At 42.6% G+C, this 19,491-nt stretch overlaps 1 protein-coding gene across 3 annotated transcripts in view; it reads left to right on the top strand.

The window, feature by feature from the left end:
• si (sucrase-isomaltase) overlaps window positions 1–19,491 on the top strand; it is a 244,673-nt gene that overhangs the window by 2,466 nt on the left and 222,716 nt on the right. For all 3 annotated transcript variants that reach the window (XM_069896806.1, XM_069896805.1, XM_069896810.1), the window contains exon 2: window positions 14,721–14,823. The gene's annotated coding sequence lies outside the window, so the exon portion shown is untranslated. The remainder of the gene's footprint in view (window positions 1–14,720; window positions 14,824–19,491) is intronic.

Raw genomic sequence — 19,491 nt, 5'->3', positions numbered from 1 at the left:
AAAGGTTTGGCATAGACTAGAAGAGCTGAAAAGGCCTGTTTCGATGCTGTAATGTTCTATGGTTCTATTCATTAGAAAGAACAATTTAATGTGAATAAAATTTAGATTAGTGGTTTTCAAAGTTTTTCTTTCCACTTACATAACACATTAATTAATCCCTTTCTAATCACAGAACACTATGGCATAGGGATTATTAATGTGTTATGTGAATAGAAAGAAAAAGTTTGAAAACCACTATTTTAATTGTACTTAATTGACTCATTATGTGCACGGTTTCATAATCCCAAAGGTAATGGGCCAATGACAATTTTTATCAAGCAAAATATTTTAGTAACAATTTGGTCTAGAGAAGTGGTTCTCAACCTTTCTTTCCCCACTCACATACCACTTTAAGTAATCCCTTACTTAATCACAGAGTACCTATGGTATAGGGGTTACTAAGCGCATGATGTCCTGTTTTACGGAAACTGCCAAAATGTTTGGCCTGGAAGTCAGCCTGAAGGAAACTGAGGTCCTCCATCAGCCAGCTCCCCACCATGATTACCAGCCCCCCACATCTCCATCGGGCACACAGAACTCAAAACGGTCAACCAGTTTACCTACCTCGGCTGCACCATTTCATCTGATGCAAGGATCGACAAAGAGAGAGACAATAGATTCGCCAAGGCAAATAGTGCCTTTGGAAGACTACACAAAAGAGTCTGGAAAAACAACCACCTGAAGAAACACACAAAGATCAGCGTGTACAGAGCCATTGTCATACCCAAGCTCCTGTTCAGCTCCGAATCATGGGTCCTCTACCGGCATCACCTACGGCTCCTAGAACGCTTCCATCAGCGCTGTCTCCGCTCCATCCTCCTCAACATTCATTGGAATGACTTCATCACCAACATCGAAGTACTCGAGCTGGCAGAGTCCGCAAGCATCGAATCCATGCTGCTGAAGACCCAACTGCGCTGGGTGGGTCACATCTCCAGAATGGAGGACCATCGCCTTCCCAAGATCGTGTTATATGATGAGCTCTCCACTGGCCACCGAGACAGAGGTGCACCAAAGAAGAGGTACAAGGACTGCTTAAAGAAATCTCTTGGTGCCTGCCACATTGACCACCGCCAGTGGGCTGATATCGCCTACAACCATGCATCTTGGCGCCTCACAGTTCGGCGGGGAGTAACCTCCTTTGAAGAAGACCGCAGAGCCCACCTCACTGACAAAAGACAAAGGAGGAAAAACCCAACACCCAACCTCAACCAACCAATTTTCCCTTGCAACCACTGCAACCGTGCCTGCCTGTCCCACATCGGACTTGTCAGTCACCAACGAGCCTGCAGCAGACATGGACATTACCCCTCCATAAATCTTCATCCACGAAGCCAAGCCAAAGAAAAAGGAAAGGTGGTATGTGAGTAGAAAGAAAATGTTTCAAAACCACTGGTTTGGATTAATATTTTATCCAATATTGCATCTGGTCATGTGTAACAGATTATATTTCCCTGATATAACTACATGGTGCAATCTTCTTGACTGAAGCTATTTGATTTAAAAGAAAACAAATAGCATTCCCATTTTGGGTCCATTTTTAAAAGATACTTCTCGCACCAACTGTGAAATATGATTACTATGTCAGGAGGGAAAGCTATTCTGCAACAGTCACACTCTATGTCAGTTTTGTTTCAATAAGGCAGTTATTAACTATTCTTTATATTGTATTGTGTTTTTAATCATGAAATTATTACACCTATACAACTTTGTGTTCTGTCTTGAATTTAATGATTCAGCCAATTGAATTGCTTCTTTAAGATCTGCAATAAACAGGAGAATCTTTCTTTACACTGTTCAAGTTTTTAACATTAATATTTGCCAAATAAATTTTATAACAAAATTCCTATTTCATCAATAAAGTCTTACTTTTAAACTTACAAATGTGATGTGATGAACTGCTGTACCCTCATTAATCCAGCTCTGCCCCATCCTGTGACTGGAACCATGGCTCCTCCCTGTTGACCCTCCATAAAGGCTCCAACACCATAATCCCTCCCCAGAAAGCCTGGGTCACAGCTCAGGATGACCTTCAAGTTTATTGTAAATAAAAGCCTATAGTTCCATATCTCTAGTCTTTTGAGTTATGGATAGTGCATTAATTTTATTTACAATATTTTTTTCCAATGAAACTTGATAAGATGGAGATTGATTCATAATCTCCAGATGCCTCAGACAGTTTTGAATTCTGGCTACGCTGCTTTGAGGTTTTTCTTCAGACTCAACCGGAGTTGTGACCACGAAAGGAAACAAGATGCACCTTCTCTTCTGCTGGGTCGGACATTGAGTGTTCCCGATGATCAGGGACACCTTAAAGTACACGGAGGCAAAGACCATACTCAAGGACCAGTGCAGGGAGAAAATCAGTGAGGTATACGCCAGGCACATGCTAGCTACCTGCAGACAGTGACTGGGTGGATCAAACAACGAGTTCCTCCGGGCTCTGCATGGACTTGCACGAGTGTGCAACTTCCAGTAGGTGCCTGGCCGCTCGAAACAAAGAGGCCATGATCTAGGATGTCTATGTCACAGGCGTCAAGTCGGACTACATGCACCAGAGGCTACTTGAGCAGAACAAATTAGACGTAAGACGGGTGATTGACCTTGTGAAATTGCTGGAGATGGTCCTCTGAAACAAGGAAGCATACTCAGCAAATGGAGCGGGGTCCATATGGGGCCCACCATCTTGGGACTCAGGTCCTCATGCCAACAGTCCACTACCCCATTTGATAATCAAACCCACCACAGCTGCAGTCTCCCAGGAGCACCCTAAGTGCTACTTTTGCCGCCAACCAAAGCATCCGAAAAATGCTGCCAGTGAAAGACGCCATGTGCTTGAAATGTAGAAAGGAGGGATACGACACGAAGTTATGTCAATCACAGCTGCCTTTCAGTCCCAGCACTGCCGCATGCATAGCATGGGAGCTGCCATCTTGGCTGCCGTCAGCTTCCAGGGATGATCATGCTGCAACATGGGGGATGCCATCTTGGATAACTTCTGGGGATAACCACATTGCTGCTTGGGCACTGCCATTATGCTCCCAGACTATGTGTCAACACAGGCCAGACTGCAAACCAACACTTGCTTCTGTGGTGCTCGACCAAAACAGTCCACATCAACTCTCCCAGTCTTTGATGGACATCTCAATCAATGATCAGGTGACAAGATACTTTTTTGATAGTGGGAGCACTGAGATTTTTATCCACCCTGTTATAGTACAGCATTACTCCCTTAAAGGAAAGTGGCCCCAAAGTCTCACACAACCGAGATCCGCAGCTACACTATTGTGACAGGACATGACTTATATGAATTTTAAACTCTTTATCATGCTATAGCTCTTTGCACCAGTGCTGCTGGGGTTGGACTTTCAGTCCCACCTTAAGAGTGTCACAATATAATACAATGGTCCCCTTGCTGCCCCTGGCCCACTCACTCCAGTTGAGTCACCACTCCCCCAGCAGATCGACACAGCGTTGGAGGTCCAGGATGAAACAATGGCCCCAGCTACAGCAGAGGAACCAACTCTCTGCTGGTCACTCCGCTGTACACTCATTAACCTGGGTCCGCCCCATTCTGTGATTGTACCTGTGGCTCCTCCCTCTTGACCCTGCATAAGGGCTCCAACATCATAACCCCTCCCCAGAAAGCCTGAGTCACAGCAGTTTATTGTAAGTAAAAGCTTATAGTTCTATAACTCTAAACTTTTGAGTTATTGATAGCATATCATGTGATCAACTAATTGGGTTTTAAGAACAAAAGTTTGTTCTTGATGATAATTTAGTTCATACATGTAGCAATGAGGCATTCTCAGACCTTTGCATATTTATTTGACACTTTGATTGCAGGTGTAGAATTCCAGTCATATTTAGGCATTATCATTTATTTCCTCACCCGTGCAAGGTGCATATCTTGTAGTCTGAGTAAGGTGACCCCTGTGTTAAGGTCACCTGAGTTACAGAAATTTTCCCTTACAAATTATTACCAAAAAATTTGAAGTACAAAGTAACATTTTCTCTAATTGAATTTATTTGAAGGAAAAATAAATAAATCAACACATTTTTTTCCAAATCTTTTCTTCATGCATATGGAAGTTCATATTAGAGAAAATCCCGATCCAGCCTGTGTTCTAGGACACACCCTCTCCATAAGACAGATAGATCAGTTCCACTCAATGTGCAGTAATTTGCTAATATTACAGTGTTGCTGATCGTAAAAAAAAATATATTTTCTTATGGAAGTGAAGAGGTATTGAGCAAATGTATTGAAATTTGGGCAGGTCAGAAAGGGAATGCCATGTTTAATTAATATTCTGGATTTCTTTGAGAATATCAGTGGATAAAGGGAACAAATGGATGTGAAATATACTTGGATTTCCAGAAGGTGTTCGATAAGGTGTAGGCCAAAACACTTCTGCATAACCTATAGATGCATAGAGTGAGAGGTAATGCATTAGCACATTTAGAGGATTGTTTAACCAATAGAAAGCAGAGATTTGAGATTAAATGGGCTGTAGAGCTCGTCGAAAGAAGCAAAGACTTGTTGATCCAAACCAAGGCTTTTATTAGCAAAAGACAGGAGCTCTTCACAGGTGGCCGACCTGGCTAGGGACACAACCCTTTAAGGCCCAGACAGTAGGCGTGGCTAAGCTCTCAGCCAATCGTTGTAAGCACAGTCATTACACTCTAGATACTGTAACTATATACATTGGTGATAGGTCTGTACTATCACATGGGCATTTCTGTGGTTAGCAATCATTTGTTAGTGGGGTGCCGCAGGGATCAGTGCTTGTCCCGCAATTGCTCACAGTGAACATAAATAAATTGTCGGAAGAAACTAGGTGTCGAGAAATTTAAGTTTGCTGATCACACTAAACTGAGTAAATCATGTGGAGAACATAGTCTGCAGAGAAATATAGATAGGTTAAGTGAGTGTGTAAGGGTTTGGCAGATGGAGTACAACGTCGGTAAGTGCGAGGAAAAGTAGTAAATTGAACTACAATTTAAATGAGGCCAATTTGCAGCTGTTGTGCACAGAGACCTGGGAGCGCTTGTGTATGAATTACAAAGGATGCCTTGCAGGTAATCATGAACTGACCCAGTATGTAAAAGTAGAAGACACAAATTTCTTGTTTATTTTCATTGTGTGATGACATTGTTTAATGGGTTTAATGTATCACATAGGTTGAACGTTGAGTGGGTGGGGAGGGGGGGTGAAGGAGGGAGGGAAGGGAGGGGGGAAAAAGGGGAGAAAATGACACTGCGTATATTCAAGAGGGAAATGTCCGTGTGTATTTTGGTCAATATGGTTCAAAATTTAAAAAAATGAAGGCAAGTAGAACGTTGGCCTTCAGTGGAAGGGATTGAATTTAAGAGCAGGGATGTTCTACTGATGAAGCAGCACCGGGAGTACTTCTACCGTCCCAGCCTCTTTGGTTGAGAAAGGATATAATGGCTTTGGAGATGGCGCAGAAGTTCACCAGATTGATTCAGAAATGAACAGATTAGTTTACAAGGAGCAGTTTGGGATTATACATATTGGAGTTTAGAAGGATGTGGAGTTATCTTTTATTATGAAATGAATGGATAAGATAGAAGGGAAGTTGTTTTCATTGGCAGATGAGACTAAAACAATGGGACATATCCTCGAGATTCAAGGTAGTAGTAGATTTAAGGCAGATGAGAAGCAACTCCTTCTCATAGGGAGATGTGAATTCATAAGATTCTCTGTCCAATGAAACAGTAGAGACAGCCTTATTAAATGTATTTAGGACACAGAGTTTTTAAAATTGTTGGGGAATGAAAAGTTATTGGAATGGACATGTAAATGGAGATGAAACCCTGGCCTGATAAACATGATCTTGTAGAATAGCAGAGCAAGCTTGGAAGGCCAGACGGCCTACTCCTTCTACTATTTCCTAGGTTCTTTATGTACATATTTGCAAAGCCTCCTGCAGCAGAGCTATTCTGATTTTGAAGCAATCCCACTTTAAGATGCGAGATCATTTGACCGTAGTCATTTTCAGGTCAGAAATAAAGGCTAAAGTAAAGTATTTTTAGTTCATCTTTTGCTTCATGCCCCAAAAACAAAACCCTGCTGAAAATTAGAAATAAAAACAAAGAATACTGGAGCTACTCAACAGATCTGTGGAGGGAGAAAACTAAGGTTGACAATCAATTTGGTGAAATTTCATCAAAAGCTTCAAGACTCTGCTTAGAATCACACAAGCAGATTCCATCCCATAACCTGTCTGTTGATTGATTGAATAGCCACTGGATTCTATGCGAACACTATTTTTAATGTGAGTGATATTGAACTGAGAGTTTAGGCTCATATGCTTTAGGCAAAGATATTATGGCAAAATATTCCAAAGGCATCAATCTTTAGGTTCTGAAATTATAAAAATATGACACATTGATTCTTATTAGCTGAAATTAAGCTAAAATTAATAGATGGTTTATTTCACTATTTAGTTCATTTAGTGTTGTTTCATTTAAGAGTGGAAAGTGTCTTCAGGGAATGTTTAGAAAGAGGTTTAATTTAATTCATTTTCAAGCCCTTTAATGACACAGACGCAAGTTAGATTTAATCGCCCCGAATAAGAATTATCTATAGTATGTTCAAGCCAGTAAAAGATTTGTGGGAAATGGCATGGCAGCTAGCTGCTCAGGCAGCATCCATGAACAGAAATGGCCAGCCAATATTTTAGGTCAAGATTTTTTCAAGCAAAAGGAGTTCAATCTTGACCTCAAATGTTGTCTGAATGGGGCTTGCCAGGCTTTCTTGTGTGTTTCACTCAGTGCTCTGTTTCCTCTCATATCTTAATGATATAATTGGGGTAGGTTAATTGACTACTGTAAAATAACCTTGGTGGAAGTAGGAGAATTCCAGGGAAGTGAGATATTATATATTGCAGTAAAGGAATGGATTTACTCTGGTAACAGGCAAAGACTGGAATAGCATTCCTCTGTGTCATAAATAAATATGACTAATAGAGGTCTGAAAATGGTCATGTTCAGAAATATTAAAATGTCAAAATGTGTAGATATTGTAATCTGGTTGTTTATGTAATGTAGTCAAATAAGAAATGATAAAGTAAAACATGAATATCTGTAGACACTGTGGGTGAAATAAAAACACAAAGCTGGAGAAACTCAGCAGGTCAAACATTATCCTTTATATAGCAAAGGTAAAGATACATAACCAACATTTCGGGATTGAGCCCTTTGTCAAGCTATGGAAAAATGTCAGCAGGTATCCGAACAAAAAGGTAAGGGGTTGGGAGGGGTGGTGGTCGCATAGGCAAGAGGTAATAGGTGGAGAAGAGGGGAGGGCACAGCAGCAAGCAGGGGGAGGAGGGATGGCTAGGCAAATAGAAAGGGAAGGGGGTGGAGAGCTGACAGGGGGAACAGAAGAGAGGAGGAAAAGTGAGCAGGTTAGCAGAAGCTGGAGAAGTCGATGTTAATGCTATCGGCTGGAGAGTGCCCAGATGAACATTCAGGTGTTGCTCCCTGAATTTACGGGTGCTCTTGGTGGGATAGTACATAAGGCCACGGGCAGACATGTGAGTATGGAGTGGGACACAGAATTGAAATGGTTGTCCCACTGGGAGGTCCCTTTCACTGATGCAGACAGAGCAAGGTGCTCAGCAAAGTGATCCCCCAGTCTGTGACCACTCTCTCTGATGTAGAGAAGGCCACAAAGGGAATACCGGATGCAGTAAATTAGTCCTGAGGATACAAATTGAAGTGTTGCTTCACTTGAAAGAATTGTTTGAGTCCCCGGAGTGTGGAGAAGGAGGATGAGTGGGTGTGAAGTGAACTAGGATTCACTAGAAGTGTTCAGTACTGGCGACTAGTCTCGCCTCCCTGCTCTTCCCCCTGGGGTCTGTATATAACCCCAAAACCCTTCTGAAGCCTGTTCATGAATTCTACCTATGTTTTAAGCTAATAAAAGCATTAGCTCTCCCTCCAGTCGAGAGTGAGCTTTATCTATGCTACAATTTATTCGATTATAAACAAGGATGGAGGAGGTGTTACTCAAGCCCAGTATGCTGATGCGGCTGAGGAGTTCGCATATTGGCCAGACTGCTTCCAGGTCTGCTTGAACTCGACCAGGGATGTCTTCTATACAGATGAGTTCGGGAGGTTGGCACTCATCTCAAGGGTAGGGACGAAGGGGTACGCAGTCATCCGTGATTGCCCGATGTACAAGATGGCCGTCGAGGCGCTGAAGGCCCCGAACAAGGTTCTAGTGAGGCACCGGCTTGCCATACATCGCCAATGAGAGTCGATTGATGACTACCTGCTGGATCTGCAGACACTGGCTAAGAAGTGCAGGCATCAGGCCCCCTCAGCCCACGTCCGGGAAGATGAACAGATCCAGGACACTCTAGTCACAGGAGTTCACTCAAGATACATGAGGCAGCGACTGCTCAAGTCGGGAAGGAAGGACCTCGCTAGCCAGGTCAAGTTGGCCAAATCACTTGCACAGGCCTGTCTCGAGAATGATGACCTTGAGGCCAGTGAACTCGTACTCTTGGGTGAGCACCTCCAAGGACCAGCTGCTCCCGCTACGGTGGCCGCCACTCAAATGGCTACCGCTTCCCGAGCACGGGAGTGCTTTTTCTGCAGCAAGGGACAGCACCCCTGTGCTCCAGCTGAGGGAAGAAGAGACACTGGGGGAAGGTCTGGCACATGAAGGGAAGTCCAGGGAAGTCCATGACCTATATTGCTCCTGGATCCAATTCCAGCCCCAAGCCATCTTCCCAGGACTCGCCCAAGATTGCCTGCTGCACAACCCGCCACTGCCATCGCCAGCGCAGGAAGGGGGGCGACCATCTTGCCACACCACGAGGTCGGCACCATCATACCTGCACAGGTCGACTCAGGATGGAGGGAGCCACTTGAGAGAAGAACATGGTGTCTATGGCAACCTGGCATCGCTGGTCCTTGACCAGAATAGACCTCACCAGCTCAACAACTCGAAGGTGGCAGTGAAGGTAAATAAACATTTGACCAAGTGCCTGATTGACACAGGCTCCACGGAAAGTTTCATAGACTCACGGACTGTGCAAAAATATAACTTAAAATTGTATCTTTCTAATTACCAAATCTTCCTTGCATCCCAGTCCTATTTGGCACATATAACCATATAACCATTTACGCAGTGGAAACAGGCCATGTTGGCCTTTCGAGTCCGCACCAGTTCACAGATTTTGTGTGCCCTCTTCAGGCATTGGTCCCGGTAGATCTTCATTCAATAACGATGGGAAAAACTATGCTCCAGAACTATGAGAAATACACCCACTTGAAGCCTCTCCACACTGAACATTGACCCCCCCCACCCCCGGCACCCCTGTTCCCAAACCCATCTGCTGACAGGTGAACTTCTGCGCCATCTCCAAAGCCATTATATCCTTTCTCAACCAAAGAGGCTGGGACGGCATCAGTACTCTCGGTGCTGCTTCATCAGTAGAACATCCCTGCTCTTAAATTCAATCCCTTCCACTGAAGCCCATTGCCTCCAAAAGCAGGAGTTACAGCACGGCAGACAGGGAGTTTATAAAGATGGAGACCCAGTGCCTGCTAGAGGAGTGGATCATCAAACCCAGCACTAGCCTGTGGAGAGTGCAAGTGGTGGTAGTAAAGGGGGTAAACCAGTCCAGGTTAGTGATTGACTATAGTCAAACAATTAACAGATATGCACTCCTGGGTGCAAACCCCCTCCCTCATATTTTGGATACGGTGAACGATATCGCGCAGTATCAGGTCTATTCGACCATCGACCTGAAAACTGCCTATCATCAGCTGCCAATCTGTTCTGAGGACTGCCCGTACATGGCATTTGAGGCTAACGGTCGATTCTATCAGTTCCGGAGGGTCCCTTTCGGTATTACCAATGGGGTGTCTATTTTCCAGAGGGATGGACAGGATGGTGGATGAGTACGGGGTTGAATGCTACCTTCCCCTACCTTTATAATGTCACCATCTGCGGCAACACCATGGAGGATCATGATGCCAATCTCCAGAGTTTCTCCACACAGCGAGAGCCCTGAATTTCACTTACAATTTTAACAAGCGTGTATTCAGGACTACATGACTGGCTATCCTTGGCTACATGGTGGAGAATGGTGTTTTTGGCCCCAACCCTGATAGAATGGACCCCCTTTTAGAGCTTCACCTTCCTGGAAACACAAAGACTTTGAGGAGATGCCTGGGTATTTCTCATATTATGCCCAGTGGGTTACTCAATATGCCGACAAGGTTCGTCCCCTTTTAAAGGCCACCACATTCCCCCTTCTGGCCAAAGCCCAGATGGCTTTTAATCACCTCCAATGTTACATTGTGAAAGCCGCTATGCATGCAGTTGACAAAAATGTACCTTTCCAAGTGGAAAGTGACCCTCGGACATAGCCCTGGCCATTACTCTCAAACAGGTGGGCAGGCCATTTGCCTTTTTCTCATGGATGCTTCAAGGCCATGAGCTCTGAAACTTGTCTGTGGAAAAGGAGGCTCAGGCCATTGTAGAAGCTGTAAGGCACTGGAGGTACTATCTGGCTGGTAGAAGATTTACGCTTGCCACACATCAGCGCTCTATCTCAATCATGTTCACCAGCACCAAGAGGGGCAAAATCAAGAATGACAAAATTGCTAGGTGGAGGATCGAACTCTCCACCTATAATTTTGTCTGCCTAGCAATTGGGGCTCAGCCTTCATGAGCAACGAGCTGTGTTAGTACCTGCTGGTGAGGGGCATTGCATCCAGCAGGACTACCAGTTAATCCCCCGGGAGAATGGGCAGGTTGAAAAAAAGAATGCCACAATCTGGAAAGATGTCAAACTTGCCCTGAAGCAAAAAAGCCTTCCAGACTCACACTGGCAGGATGTCCTCCCCATCATGCTCCACTCAATTCGGTCACTACTCTGCACTGCGACCAATGCTACTCCTAGTGAGCTCATGTTCACATTCGATAGAAGGTCAGCATCGGGACTACACACCCAGTCTGGCTCACTAGTCCTGGTCTGGTCCTTCTCAAGAAGCATGTGAGGAGATGCAAGACTAACCCCTTGGTGGAAAGGGTGCAATTGCTTTATGCCATCCCCATGTACCCCTACGTGGAATACCCGGATGGCAGGGAGGACACAGTCTCCATCAGGGACCTGGCACCCATCAAAACAGAGGATCCTTTGCCTCAGGTGCCCCACGAGCTACCGAGCTTTTTCTCCCCAACCCCGCTCAGGGCCTCAGGGGACCCAGTTCAGGAGGAGAGTGAACTCCCCTCTTACGTCGAACTGGAGCCACAGCCCACTACCCTTCCATTACAGACGGACCAGGAGACTCAAGGAGCCCAAGGCCCCCTGATGCTCAGGCACTCCACGAGGATCTCCAGACCCCCGGACTGCCTGAATCTGTAAATAGTATTGTAAATATTTCTCTTCTGTGTCTATTACCAGCTTCTGATCCTTTTTCTCTTAATTCTGAAGGGGTGAATGTAGTGAACTGGGATTCACTAGAAGTGTGCTGTACTGATGACAGGTCCCAACTCCAGGCTCTTTCTCCTGGACCCTATTTATAACCCTGGTTTCCCGCCTAAACCCACAACCCCTCTGAAGCCTGTTTGTGAACCCTACCTGTGTTGTAAGTTAATAAAAGCATTTATTCTCCCTCCAGTTGAGTGTGAGCTTTTACCTATGCTACAGGGCGCAAATGTGGCACCTTATGCGGCCATAGGGAAAGGAGTGGGGGTGTGAAGAGTGCGATTGGGAGGGAGGGATGAGTGCATGAGGGAGTCATGGAGGGAGCATTCCCTATGGGGAAGGCAGAGGAGGAGAGGGGAAGATGTGTCTGGTAGTGGGATCCTGGTGTATGGGGTGGAAATTCCAGAGGTTGATATGTTAGTTGTGGAGGCTGGTAGGTGAGGACGAGGGGAATCCTGTGTTTGTTGCGTCTAGGAGCGGAGGGAGCCAGGGCAGATGAAATGATAAGCACTGATTGAGCTGCAATTTTAACTGCTTCTGAGTGATAGATTACAGTTCTACATTTTGCTGCCACATTCTTGGCTGTGTGTTGGCAGTGCTCAGAAACAGGCATTCCATACCGACAATATGGATGTTGGACCTTTCTTGACATTCCTCATTAAACGACATCAACAAGATCAATTAATTTGCATCTTAAAGTAAGTTTTCTTCATTGGTTGATTGATAACATTATTCTTAATAAATGAAGCAAATTTTCTGTCTCAAATCCCAAAGAAAATTCTTGTCACAATCTTTCCAAGTAATTAACAATTTTACCAAATCATACCCTGGCAATCACATCCCTCTTCATTATGAGCAGGCACACATGATTCACCATCTGTCAGCCAGGCTACTTCTGTGCTAGCACCATCTATGAAGTGCCCGATCATTGCATTTCTCTGTGCAGTCCATTGACAGGTTACCTGGTGTACGGTTTCAGGGTATTAATGCAACCAACCTCACTAGGTCACCAACTTGAGGCCTACCACAGCTTCTCAAGCAACATACTCCACGCCTTTAAAAAACGCTTCACATTTATCTGTGGGAAGCAGGCTGAAGGAGGTCCATATGCCCAAGAGCTTCTTGTGGGCCATTGAGGATGCAACCTTCCAGTGGTCGAACTGCAGTAAAAGGGAAATTGCAATATTGAGCTAGGATATTGTCATTGTCCAAATTTTGAGGCAAGATTTTAAAAAAATCCTGCACCATGGATGTCTGTGCCCAAGAAATGAGGACACCCCACCAACACCCCCCCCCCCCAATTGAAAAGGAGAAACACGGGACAACCGTACAGGATGGTGACCATGGCAGAATACCAGCAAGGGGCTCTGGCTGAAGGACCTACAGGCTGCAGGCTGTGATGACTTGCGGCCAAAAGACCCACACAGGCTGCAGCTTGTGGAGAATGGCTTCTGGGAACCAGGTATTGGAACTGGGATTTGAGATGGTACTGAAGGCAAGATGGGTTCCTGAAGGGCCTCAGGCGCTAAAGGCTTCCTGATTGTATCAGATGTTTGCATCTGGTGCTTGGGTTTCCAATATTTTGAACTGCATTCTGTAAGGCTGCAGAGGCTGTCTGTGGGAGCGGTGGAGGTGAATCCACAGAGATTCAGTGTCTCCGAGGGGACTCCCTTTTGCTTCTCTTTCTTCTATTATTGGGGTGCCAAGCAATGCTCACAGTGACCCTTTGCTTGGGTTATGGCAGACAAAAGTTGATATAAGGTATATTACTATTTTATTGTATTATTACATGACAATAAAACAGTGGTTCTCAACCTTTATCTTTCCACTCACATACCCTATGCCATTGGTGCTTTGCGATTAGTAAGGGATTGCTTAAGGTGGTTTGTGAGTGGAAAGGGTAGGTTGAGAATCACTGCTCTAGACCCAATTGTTACTGAAATATTTTGCTTGAGAAAAATGATCAGTGGTCCATTTCCTTTGGAGTTATGAAACCGTGCACATAACAAGTCAATTAGGTACAATTAAAACAGTGGTTTTCATCCTTTTTCTTTCCACCCACATACCACCTTAATCAATCTCTTATTAATCACAGAACACCAATTAAAGTGGTATGTGAGTGGAAAGAAAAAGGTTGAGAACCACTGCAATAAATTGAACTGCAATAAACCATTGAACCTTCTCATTATCACTATAATTTTTCGCTGGTACATTATTTGACTTGGCTTTGTTTATCAGCTTAAAGGACTAATGATGTTCACATCTATTCTCATTTAGGAATAAATAATATTTCATTGTGTGCCAATAAGTCACACTGGGTGTGGAAGCTTTTGACATTCCTGCATCTCTTGTGGTATATCATTAATAAAGCTTATGGATGCCATACATATCATATGAGGGTGTTAAACCCATCTCTTAATTGCTGGTAATAAGAACATACAGCCTCATGCAGTGGAGGGTGTGGTTTATGAAATAACTTCATTGAATCCAAAATTGTCAAGTTGTTCTGGCAAAAATGGCAAGCAACCTCTAAAGTGAAGTTGCTTTTAACTTGCGATTCTTCTTCCCACATTAGTAGTACTTACATCATCTTTGCAAACCATCCAGTTTCCAACTTAACCAAGGCAAAGTGTACAATTTTACCAATCAGATGCTCTACTTCCAATATAATATGAAATCTCTTTCAACATTTTAATTAACATAAGAAATTGATAAGTTAATATAATCAATGTCTTTTTTAAATAAATTTAATTAGAAATACTGGAAAGATCTAATTATTTGCAAAATGAATACATAATTTCTTTCACTGCCAACTAATCTGCCAGTATATAGCAAAGGGTTGATTAGATCTTAATCAATGGAATAATGCTGCTACTTAAGACAATGAGGTAAGTTGCAAATTTAATAATGAACTGATCTGATTTAAGATCAAAAACTCCTTTGATCATTAATCTCCCAGTCAACTTGGTTCAGAAGATTATGCTTTCTTCTCCTACTCAGTCTGTAATTTGACCTTGTAGTCAGCACTAAATATATAATAGTAAGTGGCAAAAGTCATTGATACAAAGTGAAATAAAGCTTTCATCTGGTTACTTTAGCGGTTGATATTAATGGTTCCTTTGCATGATATGAAGGGAAAGAAGGGGCTGTTATTTAAATATAAACTAACTCTCTTTTCATTATTTTTTTCCAATTGGTCCACAGACGAATAAATCATTTTGAAGTATAATTATGTTTTGAATTTTGGAAACATGGGAGCCAGTTTACAGATGGTAACGTCTTCAGGCAGCAGTTGAGATCTCACTTGGTAAGTTGTATTTAACAACATTGTTTTGGAGATGCAAGTTGGCCAGAACTACACTTACCTTCAAAAAATGTCATCTGATTGTCTGTATATTTGTAAGAGGACCGAGGGGGTCTTGGTTTAGACCCCCGTCGTAAAGAAACACCTGACAGAGTTATACCCAGTCAAATATCTGACATAGGAGTCAGAGTCGTGTTGCCAGGTTTCAGGAAGGCAACAACTTTGTGAATAAGAGGCAAGAGAGCAACCAATCTAAAATGAGAAGTAATTCTATAACCTCAGGGATTTCCTGTTGGACTGGCTGATTTTCTAAACTATAGTATATTACTTTTATTGAGACATCAATACACCTTTTAATTTGCCATTTTTGGATGATAGGCTGTAATACATTCTCCAGTGAATCATGTGATTAAAAGGGGGAATGGTAAATTGCCCTGCTGAAGGGTTCATACTGTGCTATGATGTTTTGTATTCCAGGAATTTAAAGGGAGTATGGTAAATGGGACCCTGGTAGGTGTAAGGAGCATGGAAACAGGACCCCATAGTGCCTAAAGGAAGCATGGGAAACAGGGCCGCATAGTGTCTAAAGGAAGCATGGGAAACAGGGCTCCATAGTGTCTAAAGGGAGCATGGGAAACAGGGCCCCATAGTGTCTAAAGGAAGCATGGGAAACAGGGCCCCATAATGTCTAAAGGAAGCATGGGAAACAGGGCTCCATAGTGTCTAAAGGAAGCATGGGAAACAGGGCCCCATAGTGTCTAAAGGAAGCATGGGAAACAGGGCCCCATAATGTCTAAAGGAAGCATGGGAAACAGGGCTCCATAGTGTCTAAAGGAAGCATGGGAAACAGGGCTCCATAGTGTCTAAAGGGAGCATGGGAAACAGGGCCCCATAGTGTCTAAAGGGAGCATGGGAAACAGGGCCCTATAGTGTCTAAAGGGAGCATGGGAAACAGGGCCCCATAGTGTCTAAAGGGAGCATGGGAAACAGTGCCCCATAGTGTCTAAAGGGAGCATGGGAAACAGGGCCCCATAGTGTCTAAAGGGAGCATGGGAAACAGTGCCCCATAGTGTCTAAAGGGAGCATGGGAAACAGGGCCCCATAGTGTCTAAAGGGAGCATGGGAAACAGGGCCCCATAGTGTCTAAAGGGAGCATGGGAAACGGCCCCATAGTGTCTAAAGGGAGCATGGGAAACAGGGCCCTATAGTGTCTAAAGGGAGCATGGGAAACAGGGCCCTATAGTGTCTAAAGGGAGCATGGGAAACTGGTCCTCAGTGAGTTTAAAAGCAACACAGGAAATGGCTCATTGAGTTTAAAGGGAACATGGGAAATGGCCCCACTGAGTTTAGAGGGAGCATGGTAAAGGGGCTCTGGTGATTTTAAAGTGAGTACAGGAAACGGGGCTCGGTGAGTTTAAAGGAAACAGTAAACCAGACACCTTGAGTTTAAAGGGAGCACAGAAAACAGAGCCCCAGTGTATTTAAAGGGAACATAAAAAACAGAGACTGATGAGGTTAAAGGAAGCAGGGGAAATACAGTCCTGATGAGTTTAGATCCAAGGTCCAAGGCAGATGTCAAACCATCGGGATTTTGGCAAAATCTATGGATTATTAATTTTGCAGTATACTCCTGTTTTAGTCAATTTTTGATCCAGAACTATATAAAAGCAATAGCTCATTTTCAGCAGTGGGATACTCCCATATTTATAATGTATTCATTACTGTGGTAATCTTTATGTTAGAGTACAACACTTCATAACCATTCAAAGAACTTCAGCTATGTTGTGTTGTACTCCGACGTAAAGATAACCAGAAATTTTAAGATGTAAAATGCAAATGATTTTGACCCAGAAACTAATTATTTTAATTGAGTATCTTGTATGATTTCACCTGATCTGTTGGTCACACAATTGCAATTCTATACATGGTCAGTGAATTGTAAAACCGGAGAATCACATGTTTGAGATTTGCTTTAACATTAAGAAGATCCAATCTTGCATGTAGAGCCTTTTGAGTGCAACTTTCTTCCTTTCATTGTTACTCGTTTTCTCCTCTGATTATGTCTTTAACTGTCCCTTTCATGTCCACCTCAAGATTTCCTTAAAATGGACTTGATTTCTCCTCCCCCACCCCCCAACAACCCAATAATTAGTCCCATGCTCATGTTATCTCTTTCATTTCTCCACCCACATTACAAATCTTTCCACTATGGTGCAAATTAATCCCTCCAACAATAAGCTCCATCTCCAATGCACTCCACAATATATTTCCTCTGCTAGTTTCATCATTGGGAATGTGAAGAAATCTTTGAAGAATGATTTTTGTGCATGGTTGCATGCATAAAGCTTATTGTAGTCTCACAGTGTTTTAAATCTCTGGTGCTAGAATCTTGCAGCCAGTCAAACACAGTGAACTGATATCACCTCTGCTCAGCAATTCCAAGTTCTTTGTGCCAATAAATAAATTGTCACTCACAGAGACAATCAATGATTGAGAAATGGATAATCAAAATAATTATAGTTTCAACCACTGTATTAGAAAAAGGCCATTTTTGATAATATTCATGATTTATCTTGGAGATAATACGTTAGAATGGTAAAGGTGATCAATGAATTTGTTACATGAACCATACTTATTATTTGCTATATTTTAGCATTTATGTAAATTATGTCAAGCACAGTTTTTTTAGGAATTGTATAATATCTTCTCTTTCTTTCAAAGCAATAATCTTAATATTGTTCCTTCGACTAAAATTTTCTAGTGAATCCACTTTTTCAGACAGCTATTTATTCATTTGCAAGCACTTCTTCTAATCTTTCATCCACTTTATCTACTTTTTCTTGAAGAAAATTATTTTCCAAAGTAATAATTGAAATATTTTCCTCCAATTCTTGATGTTTTTTTTTGCATTTCTTTAACAAATTCATATACCTTATTAACTTTAGCCTCTGACCTCTTAATATCTCGTCTTATTAACTTTAACTCATTCATAATCATAGCTACTGGGTCTTGAGACTCAGAGATAATTTTAGTTTTCTTTCTTACCCCTTCTTCTTTGAGTACGTTTTTTTTTGACACTTTTTTTAAAACATAATTTGCTACAATAATTATATCTTCAAACTAATTGAATTATATAATTCTTTGGTGATTACTGTCCAAATCATCAAAATACAGTGCAAGGGAAAATGACTAATCATTAATGATTAGTCCTGAATTTATCGGGTTAGCACTAAAATGGTTCGGGTTGAGTAAGTCCAGGACCCAAGAGCAGGGGCAGAGCCCTCAACCCCTTGAAACAAAAAATTAATCTCAGCTTAATTGACCTGCCTCAGTATCTTTAGCTATCATTTCAGTCCTGAAATATGCTGAGGAGTTGTAGCTTTTAGGGGAGAGAGTTGCAGATTTCCAATATCATTTACAACAAAAGTTACTTTTCTGTTTCCTCATCTGAGAAAATAGTCTGAACTTAACCTGCAAAATATCTCTAACATCTTAAACTTCTCCATTAAATTATCTTTTAATATCCTGTATGTGGAAGAACACATTCATGGTATTTCAACATTCTGCTGAAAGGAATATCATTTTCTGTGTCCAGAAATGAGTGCAGTATACTAAATTGGGTCTAATTAAAACTTTCTTCAGGGGTAACTCAGGAAATTGGAACTAGTGATGTGGAGAAATCTCTTCAGTGAAGTGGAGCTAGAGAAGGTCTCAGAAGTATTTATACATCTTAAAATTTAGATATACAGCACAGTAACAGGCCCTTCCGGCCTACGAGCCTGTGCCACCCAGTTACATCCAATTGACCTACAACCCCCATACGTTTTGAAGGATGGGGGAAACTGGAGCACCTGGAGGAAACCCACACAGACATGGGGAGAATTCCATACTAAACTCCATACAGACAGCGCCAGATTCGAACCTGAGTTGCTGCCCCTGTAACAGCATTGTGCTAATTGTTATACGAACCATGCTGCCCTGTATGAAAGATGAATCCATGGAGGGATTTTAAAATTAAAACACTGGTGAATTACTAGCTCAAACATAGATTGTAGTGAACAGGACTTGGTATGAGGAAGAATTAAAATGGGAGTATAGTAAATGCACCACTGAAATAGGCAGCTAGGGTTCTTTTTGTAAAGAGTTAGTAAAGACGGCTCTCATTGGTCTCAATGAATGTCTAATCTTATCCAAGGGGGAGCCCTGTCTATTGGAAAATAGGAATGTTGAACTCTGCCAAATGGTTTAGTTGTGGATTTGGATGCATAGCACATTCAAATACATGGATAAGTAAATTAGCAATTGAGAGCTAAATCGGGGGCAGAGATGAAATGAAGGTGAAAGTTAGTGGTCATGTTGAGGCATCTTGTAGTCATCACCACACCAAGTTTACTGATGAAGTGGTTAAGTTTTGACCAGTTTCCAGCATGGGTTTAGAATTAGTAATTAGTAAATGGAGGTTGTGACAGGGACTAAATCTGAGGCATCGATCTTTGCATTATTCAACTGGAGTAAAGCTTCTATTCACACAGTACTGGATGTTGGGAAAGCAGTGAGATGAGGGAGAAGAGAAAGTGATGTAAAGTGAAACAGGAAATTTTTGTTATATAGTAAATGTTGAGAGAATTAATTTACTAATTAATTAATGCATGAGAATTTAACATGGGTGTG

This window comes from Narcine bancroftii, chromosome 9 (genome assembly GCF_036971445.1).
Source record: "Narcine bancroftii isolate sNarBan1 chromosome 9, sNarBan1.hap1, whole genome shotgun sequence".
NCBI classification, from domain to species: domain Eukaryota; kingdom Metazoa; phylum Chordata; class Chondrichthyes; order Torpediniformes; family Narcinidae; genus Narcine; species Narcine bancroftii.
The sequence above is the reverse complement of the archived record's forward strand: the minus strand, read 5'-3'. Positions and strand labels throughout refer to the sequence as shown.